Source organism: Micropterus dolomieu, linkage group LG12 (assembly GCF_021292245.1).
Source record: "Micropterus dolomieu isolate WLL.071019.BEF.003 ecotype Adirondacks linkage group LG12, ASM2129224v1, whole genome shotgun sequence".
NCBI classification, from domain to species: Eukaryota; Metazoa; Chordata; class Actinopteri; order Centrarchiformes; family Centrarchidae; genus Micropterus; species Micropterus dolomieu.
Genome location: NC_060161.1, coordinates 4,100,563 through 4,110,608, shown reverse-complemented (window position 1 = coordinate 4,110,608; position 10,046 = coordinate 4,100,563). Strand labels below are relative to the sequence as shown.

Sequence of the window (10,046 nt, the reverse complement as noted above, 5' to 3'; positions counted from 1 at the left end):
TTCAGTCGCCTGAAATTGACATTTATTTTGTTACTGCTGCATCAGTTTGATCGTTACTTGCAGCAATGCTGTAAAAACAATTATATTATATACGTGGCAATGGGATCTCAGAGCAATCATAAACTTTTATTATGATAATTGACGATTTTCTGTGGTTGAAAGTCACTCAGTCACTTTTTACTCACTTCAACATTTTATGTTACCCTATACTTCTACTTGAAGGTTTATAAAAAACAGCACATTGTCACAGATGAAACCAGCTGTTTCCAACCCTTTTGGTTCCTAAATAAACAGTGTGTGATCGGGGCCCCTCTCCATGTTTTAGATGTCTAACCTCATATTTTACAACAAGAGCAAATTTTAGGAACAGAAAGTCAAAAATATGAATTTGTGCATCAGAACTTTGTTTTACTTCCTTCCTCTCTTAATCAATCATCTGATGGCCAATCACATTTATCTGGTGTGGCTATGCAAGGGGCCCGACCCCTAGGACTGGACTAAACGGTGTATAAAAGTAGTTTAATCGATCTCTACCTTGAGCAGCAGAATGTTTACTTGTAATGTATTTTCACATTGATGTATTGGTACTTTTACTCAAGTATAATACCTGAATACTTCTTCCACAAGTGGCGGTGGGTAAAGATTTTCATGTTGAAAATGTAACGCCAGAACACAGTGAGCGAAATGAGCGAACGCAAAGCCAACAGGTTAACACACACACACACACACACACACACACACACAGCCTCCCATGAGGCAGCTGCTGGTGACAGGTAGCAACTCAGATAAGAGGAGAAAGGAAGAGAGAATCAAAGAGACGAGGAGGAGGAGGAGGAAAAGGTGGAGAAAGAGGGGAGGTGAAGTGTGTTGGGGGGGGTGGACGACTGTGTGTGTCTCAATGGGTACTTGTGAATGTGAGTTTAAAATGATCAGCTTGAAGAAACCAGTATTCATAAGAGATAACAGGAATTAGACTCTTGAGCCAAACTGACAATATGCTGTATAAACAAGTCTATATGTGAAGTGATTGCTTTGAGGGTTTTTAGTCATTAGTCCGTGTTTAGCAGTTAATATTTGCACACATACGTATCATGGAAAGATCACGAATGTTCACATCACTTTTTAACACTCTGGCGTAGTTTTTGCATGCGTAGGGCTCTGCAACACATTGCAGTTTGGTTAGGTTTAGTCACCAAAACTTCTCAGGGTTTGGGTTAAAATAACTACTTACGCGAGTTAAATTAGGTAAGTTAAGTAACGTAACTAAAAAGGAATTGATGTTGACTTTTTGTTTCACGAGGGTGTAAGTCCGGTTTCTGACCCGGCCGTCTGACACATCCACCTCCACACTCTGACTTTTTTTCTGTTATTTATACTAGGCCTACTTTTAGCGTTGACGCCCTGGGGATGAGAACAGGTTGTTCAACTTTTTTCTGATCAGATTTGTTGTTTGTTTGGTTTCCGATTCTCCTTTTTGAAACAAATTCATCATTCGACAAAATATTTGTTCTTGAATGTTGAAATTTTGGATGAAACGTTACTTTTTTCCGCATCGTCGATACCGTCTGTCTTGCTCTGACTCCGCGTCTTCGTCAGTGATGCTCCTGCTGCAGATTTGAGAGATACTGACTCTGCCAGCTCCTCGTCTGGACTCTTCACAGTGGTGAAAGCTGCCTTCTGGCTTCCCCCCCGGAAACTAAGAAAGTAGTACATCCTCAATTTTCTGGAAGATTTGCACAACTTCAGGTAAATCTTTCATCATCTTACTACATAGAATTATTATTTTAAGGGTCACAGTCAATTCAAATCCGACCGTTGGGAATACTTAAAACTTAAATTTGGGTCTTTACTTTCATTTCATCACATTAAAAAAGATGTAATTTCTAAAAACATTATGTGATGACCCATATTACCTTGTTATCACCCTGTCGTGCACTTTTTCCCCTCCCTCATTCATCTTCTCTCGCCTCCAGGGAACGAGTGAAAACTTTCTCTCTCTTCCCTCCTGCCGCTCGGCTGCTCGTTGCAGTGTTGGGTTTCCAGGAAAGACGGTGTAAAATATCTGACCGCCGCTTCCGTTGTAAATTGACAACTGCTCCCCTGACTGGCAGCTCTTTAGCAGGACAGGAAGTCTGCATCCACCAGGCTGCCGGCACGGGTCATGGACCAAAAACGCCTTTGAAATGTGGAGCTCTTTCATACTATGCTGAAAGATTCTTAATTTCTACTGATTGGGGCTTCTTTGTAAAGTTTCAGGGGGGGCATAAAGATTACTTAACACTACAGATCAAAGAGATGTGAGGGAACGAGTGTAATAATTATTAAACATTACAATAGTTTTGCTGCAGCGAGTTGTTGGGAAGCAACAGGGACAGACACAACAAGTGGATGAAATCATCGATTTCAGCTTTCTCTCTTAATCAGGACAGAAAAACTCAAAATTACAAATGTCTTTTTAAGGTAGATTGTACATTAATAGTTAAGTTTTAATGGTAAAACAAGTGAATTTGATCCTTATATTTTAATCTTGTAAAGAACTTTGTGACCTTGATCTGTGAAAGATGCAATAAATAATGAAAAGCATATTAATGCACTTTAAAAATAGCTAAATATATAAAACAATAACACAACAAACGTACTGATTAAACAAAAGTCTGGGAAGAAGCATGAGTGTGAAAACAAGTAGTGTTTGTACATTGTTCAACCTGAGAGGCTGGCCCCGAGTCTGAAGTGAGGACGCTCACGGGTGCAGGTTTGACTCACCTGTAGCTGCAGGACTGGACTCTCCGCTGCCCCTGCAAGGTGATGTTCTCTTTTAAAAGGCTGGTGGAGAAAGTAGCCTGTCTGGCAGGAGGGCCTCTCTTCTGCGGATATCGACTGCTCAGGTTTTATTTTACAGGTAAAAGGTGGATAGCGAAGCTCCAAATTGTCTCACAGTCCAAAACGACAAATCAGACTGCTCACGCTTGCTTGAACATCTCTACGTGGCACATTTCAACTTCTCCACTGTGTCCTGATTTCTCCCAGGTGTGTCAGACCCGCCCCCCCGTGTGACATCAGTGCTGATCCTCCAATCACACACAACCTGTCTACCAAATTAAAAGACCTATCATAAAATTTACTTTAATTTAAGTTCAAAGATTTTATCTGCTCCGCAATCCTCTCCTTAAATTAATGATATGTTTTAATTACTTTATTGTGGATTTTTTGTGGCCTGTCCCCTAAAAGAAAGAAATCTTAGGCATTAGTTTTAGTAGTTTAAGGTGGGCCGGTTATAACTATTAAACAAATGATATTGTTCAAATGTCATCTTTTGAAATATGGGGAGGCTCATGCTGTCTGCAAGGAAGGGAATATTTTGCTGCTTTCAAAACTGTTGTTGCAGCAAAAGTCAAAACTTGGCCATTGTGGCTGTGCTGCTGTGTGTTTTGTGTGTTTTGGGCCTCAGGTAGCAGGAGGTAAAGCAGATTTTAACAGTCTCTGTCGGCATCAAACCAGAGGAGACAGCCCTGACCCAGAGAGGCATGCAACTATGCTAATAAAACACACACACACATTCACAGAATGGCTCAGCACTCAAGACGAATACAAAGACACACATTAAGAAACTCAACACACATCTACATTTTGACACATAAACACACACTAAACCGTATCTGTCTTTTTTTCTCTCTCTCTGACACACATGCATCCTCACGCACACACGTATCGAGCAGGACTCAGATCAAAGTGAAGCCTTCAGACTGTCAGTGCAGCGCTGCCTCGGGCTGACAGCAGCCACAGTTCATCCAGTGTTTACATTACAGCACTTTCTACTCTCTGCACACACACACTTCACCGGCTGATCTGCAGCCTGATAAGATGGCCGACATCTTCACACACCTGAATCGTCCTGCTGTGAGGAGAGTGCAGCTCGTCTGGAGGAGTCTGAGGAATAAAAAGGGGATTTTTCATGACGCGCCACGACTTCTTATCGAGTTGCAACTCTGTAAAATGAATTGTAAAGTCCTGGACTGCTAATAGTAGCATATGAGCAGTCAGGAGGTGGTAGGTCAAAGGTCACACGACAGATAAACAAGGTTAAACAGGAAAATGTACATCAGAGTTGGATATCGTTTAGATTTCATGAAGTTTTATAGGAAGTTCTTAATGAAGTTTTTGATTTCTAAAACTTCTAATCATTTTAATATCTGTCCTGACTCATAGATCAAATATGAAGCAGGCTTTAAAGGCAAAACAAAACCAAATGCTACAAGAAATGCAATGTTTGCAGATGTGTTGTTAGCTGTGCGTGTATCTAAACGTGCATGTGTCTCAAGATTTGTGTGTGTGTTCCCAGCATGCTCTTACTTGTCTCCCTCAATCTCTGCTGCTGCAGCACTCTCTCCGTCTGTCTGCTTCTCTCTAAAATTTAATAATGGGAGCTGACTGAAGAATAACAACACGGGGAAAATGTTTCACACATCCCCGCCCCCTAGAACTAATCTAAAGTAAATAAACTAAATTCTAATCTTAACTCTGAAACAAAGTCTTTACCCTCAAGCAGTCAAAGATAGAAGAAAAATGTCCTCACTTTCCATAAACACCCTCAAGGTCAGTTTGAATACTCATGTAATTCAGATGACCAAACTGGGAGGCTGCTGCCGTAAAACTTCAATTAGTAAACGGGGTATTTTGACAAATAAACGCAGGTCTCCATTAGACGCCTGGTCTGGTTTTTATAGAAGTTCTTTGGATGTATAAAACCTCTTAAACCCCGTGGGGTCGCCGGCTTCAGCTGCTTCTAAGCTGCTTAGATACTTAATACAAATATTAATGTTTAAACATATGATCAGTATGTCAGTGTGGACATGCTGCACATCGTTAGATCTGTTAGTTCACTTAATTTAATGGAAACAATGAGCCCCAAAGTCTAGTTCTGATAGATTTACAGGTGTAACCTGCATGGTATAAGAGATAAAAAGAAAAAAAACGTGCCGACTCCGGTTACCTTTGAAACGCTGGTAAAGTCCGAATGTGTTCCTTGATTATTTATCGTCCTTCAGTCTGTGAGGTTCCAGACTAAAAACAGCTTTTCATAAAAATGAATCCAAGTTATGAATCCTGTCATGTGAAGTCCATCGCTCTCTGTCTGCTTCTGCCACACTTCTCTCACCCTGCACGGTGTTGTTGTTTATGTTACGTTGCTGCCTTCAAAATAAAATAATGTCGGAGCTAGATCAAATGAATGACATGTAGCCTATTGATATTATTGGGTATAATATTTTTTTATACAAGTAATATTCATATTGTTTGAAATAAATAAACTGTTTGACACTAGCTCATTTCAGTTTTCTGTAAAAAGGAAATATAGGCATGGTCAATTCAGGGATTTTAGCAAATAAAAGCCCGGACTAATAATCACAGTTTTACTACAATAATAACATTTTTATGTGTGTATGTGGAGCCTGTGATCACATCATTTGGGTCCCCTATCACAGCTGTGATTTGTTCTCCCAAAGAACAAGTGAACCTGACAAAGCAAAGACAGAACGTGTCACTCGATCTTCCACTGGCACAAATTATGAATATCAAGATGTTTTAAAATGGCCCAGAACTGAGATTTCTAGCGTACGGCATGCCCCCCTCAGTTAAGAGTTTTGAGGGTGGAAAAGCTTCATCAGTGAGCCCTTTGCTTTTTAAACTCAGGCTTAATTTATCAACTCATTAGCCCTCAGGCCTGCACACACACCATTCTGTCCTCAAAAACGTCATTCCACAGTGCAAGTTTGGATTGCTGGTATAAGTATAAATAACATCAAATATGGCCGAAATCCAGCGATCCATCAAATGTATAGATTTCAGTCATTCAGACGTACAGCGCCTCCTCCTATTATTGCATCATGATTAATTCTCCATCCGACTCTCTAAATTTACTCTCAGTAATGTAAACTTTCGTTCCAAAGATGCTCAACGAGAGGGCATCGTTTCTGTTCCCTAATGTTTCTGTTTTGAAGTAAAATGAATCAGATCTGATTCGCTATCGTCTCCAGAGTGTCTGAGGTTGAAACCAGAGATTGAGACGAAGCAGCCCAGGGCACCGCAGGAGGAAGATCTCCATTACAGAAGCTTTTAAAAGCTCAGGATTAGGATTAGGATTAGCCGAATGGCCCTTTAAGTGTCAGGAGCAGAGCCTTTTGGTGCGATGGGACAACAGGACAGGAAATGTATCTTGTGTGAGTGTGTGTGCGCCTCCAGAATGTGTAACAACACATCAGGTCCTATATCTTAAAAGATAGAACATTTTAAACATTTTAAACTACAGATATTTTTTTGTTTTAGCCCATAAACTTCAAAAATCACTGCAGACTGTTTTCCAAATCATCATATTGGTGTCGATGTCCAGACTTGTTTCCTCTTCATTTTGGCTTGGTGTCAAAACTAAACTTGCAGAACTTGCATTGACAAATTGGAACTCAGCCATAATGGCAACAAACACTTATTTTGTATTTGTTGTAGTTGATTTTTCTACCACGGTACCTTGTGAACGCCGTGCTTTTTTAACAGTGATGATGAGTTTCTTTAAGCAGTAACAAGAAGTAGGTTGCATGTCTGCAGCAAGTTTTAAATATCTGAATGTTGATTTTCAAAGAAATTTAATTTTATCAATTAGCCAGTGGCTGCCTGGAAGGAATAAATCTTCTGACTGCTTGTGTTTCTTCCCTCATCAGAGTATCTCATCTTTAGTGATGTCGGTATGTTCCCAGATCCCAGATATTTGATTTGCACAGTGTTAACGTATCTGATACAAGTGAATAACAAAATCACGGCACGCCAGAAGTTTCTTTGAATACATGACTGATCCTCTCATGGGATTCCCTGAACAACCTGATCTGCAGCAGAGCGCTGACGTCACGCCACTCTTCACGTCTGAAAACCTCCCGGCTGCTGTTATTTATGATCAGACGGTCTGTGATGGGAGCTGACAGGCTGGGACGCTCTGACACAAGTATGAACTGAATTTTATCACAAAGGGAAGGAGACGGAGGGGGGGAGGGGGGGGGGGCAGGAGGGAAACAAAAAAAAAAAAGAGGCTGAAAACAACAGGAGAGGAGGAGGACAGCGGCAAGATAGATGGAAAGTGGTAAACAATAATAAGATGAGGATAAACAAAACTAGAGCTGCTTGTTTTACTATCAACTATTATCAAACTGACATCGCTTTGGTTCTACATGATGGTATCATTAAATACTTTCATGAACTGTTTTTGTTCAGGTGGTGATTAGATATGTTTTTCTGTTAATTTTAAAGGTTTCAGTACATTGGTTAAATTCACGTTCTTCACAACGGTTTGCTCCTTCTGTGACACGAGATGAGGCTCCATGCAGCATTTAGCTTTATTTAAAAAAAGTAAAACCCTACCAGTTGTGTCCATCAGTGGCGGGATAAGTACTCAGATCTCAATACTGCAGTGTAGAAATACTCTGCATTTAAAATATTGCTCAAGTAAAAGTATAAAAGTAATAAATTCAATATATTTAAAATATATTTAAAGAACCAACAGCAAAAGCGATCATCATGCAAAATGACCCATCATTATATTATAATTACTGATGCATTAATAATGTGTTCATCACTTTAATGTTGCAGCTGGAAAAGTGCAGCATTTTTTTTTTACATTATATACTTCTGTGTAAACCATGGGATCAATAATACATCATAATTAATTTCTTGATTAAAGTTTGCATCAGACTTTGCAAAGTAAATTAAAGGTATCGTATTAATGTAGTGAAGTTAAAAGTAGGCTGTTTCCCTCTGAACTGTAGTAGAGTAGAAGTATAAAATAGCATAAAATGGAAACACTCAAGTAGATTACAAAGTACAAAGTACCTCAAAATTGCAGTTAGGTACAGTACTTGAGTAAATGTACTTTCAACTATAATGTCAAGTCTTGAACTTTTCAGCTAAAACAGATGTTGAATACTTTTATTTCAGTGAGTTTGAATGAAACTTCAGATGGTTTCTCACATGCTTTGATTAATTTAGTTAATTAAGTTCTACATAAAGGTATTATTTACATCCTATACAAGCGGCCGCCCTGCTGAAAATTATAATATAATTTGTGAATGTTTAAAATAAACAGAGCTCAAATTATGTCACATATGATGTCTACATAAAAACAAACACAGCTTTAGAGAGCAAAGTTCAGCGTTGGTAATTAGCCCATTAGAAAGCCAGGTCAAAACAAAACTTTTCTGAACCCAACAACAACAACAATTTAGTTGCATCAACACCATCTTCATTATCTTTGTTTCAAATCTAATGTCGTCCATCTTCATTGCATATCTGTGAATTAAACCTGCTTTCTTCTTCAAAAGTGTGACATCTTGAAAGATCCTTTTTCCAAGATTAATTTTGATGTTGTGATGTGTGATTTGTGTATTTGGGGAGTGCCGGGGTGGGGATTCCCCAGAGCTCATATACTGTGTATATATATTAGATGTCAGCTGGAAATTTACAGCTCTGTGAAGATAATATGGAACATTTTAATTATAAAGTTTAAACACGAAGAAACAAAGAAAAAAATATATTTTGGTGCTAAAATATCAGCATGTGGACTAAAGAACCGGTTGGATCTGATGTTATAATTTACAGACGTTTGTCTAGCCGCATTATTAGAATCTGGAGTTAGTTTAAGAAGCGAAATGACAGTCTTGTGGTCGTTTTCCACACCCGAAACGGTTTTAAAACAGATTTTATTTCACACATCTGCAGCGTTTCCAGCTGCGTTAAAGCAGAACAACCGAGGCCACATGTGATCAGATTTTTATTTATAGCATAATTGCTATAAAAACTCGGAAGAGATCCCGGGATCAATGTGTTTTTATGCTCCATAATTAATTCGCACGGAAATCCCTTTAATTAGCCGTGTTTCCACCAGTCTGCACGGTCGGAGCTTATTCACCTGCAGTTTGGAAAAGCCGGCCGCAGCCAAAAAAAAAACAAAAACCCACCCAACAAACTCTCCAATCAACACCCGTCTAATGTAAACGTTCCTCAGCTTGAAGACACACAGATAACAGCTGGAAATGTGTGCACGGCGCGCTGATTGCTCCGATTTTTTTTGTTACAGATCCAGCTTTAATGGCCAAATCTCAGCTTTCATTAACCCGAGAAGGCACACAACAAATTGAAAGTGTCAAACCGAAAGAATGCTAATGAACGTGTTTTGTTTGTGAACTGAAACGCAGTCACCTCAAACACAACACTGTTAAGATATGCAGGAATTTACGCGCATCCATTTATCTTCATCACTCCACAGTCGCCAGAAATCTTCCCGGATTTGTTTGTTTTGTTTGTTTGTTTTTTGTTTTAGGCCTAATATAAAAACCAATAATTTTTATCATGCCGTTGGTTCGGTGGACAGACGCTGCCCCGAGGAGACCACAGCCTCTTTACAAGAAATTTAAAAAGACAAACATTAACTATAAAAAAGCATTACGCACAGACTGACTGTTGTGGCGTACATCTTAGGCCTCTCTGGACTAGTCTGGGTAGCCTATAATATCTGCATCGGGCCTTTTCCGGGTGAAAATAGCCTATATTTCCCTCCTCTTCTCTGGAAGCCGCAGAGGGCAAAAAGGTGCAGGACTTATTTCTACCTACTGAATTTGTTCATTCGGTCTCGGTAAAGAATTATTTCCAAAAAAACCCCCAACAACCTTTTCCTCATCCATATTAACTTCACAAATACTTTTGTAAACTGTGTATTAGACTTTAGTGACTGCAGCATATATTAAATATTCCTTCTAATTCGATTCAAAATGAATTAATAAAAAAATAGTTAAGTTGCTGTTTTGAAATCTAGACTCTATTCTGTGTTATATTTTTACCCCCTGCGTTGTTTCTTCCTTTACTTCTCTCCTCCTAAACCTAACAGCAGGCTGCAGGCAGTCGGGATGCGGCGAACTGAAGCAGAAGCCGAGCTCCAACCTGAAAAACTGAACCCGCTCCCAGCTGATTGGCTACCTGCGAGTTTCCCTCTCGGCTGGCATCTGATCGGCCCC

At 39.5% G+C, this 10,046-nt stretch overlaps 1 long non-coding RNA gene across 1 annotated transcript; it reads right to left on the bottom strand.

The window, feature by feature from the left end:
- Positions 1-1,551: 1,551 nt before the first annotated feature.
- LOC123979724 lies at positions 1,552-2,949 on the bottom strand. Its single transcript, XR_006827314.1, has 3 exons — positions 2,764-2,949; positions 1,914-2,146; positions 1,552-1,696 (listed from the first exon to the last, which is right to left on the bottom strand). It is a non-coding gene; the product is annotated as an uncharacterized LOC123979724 (long non-coding RNA).
- Positions 2,950-10,046: the final 7,097 nt, after the last annotated feature.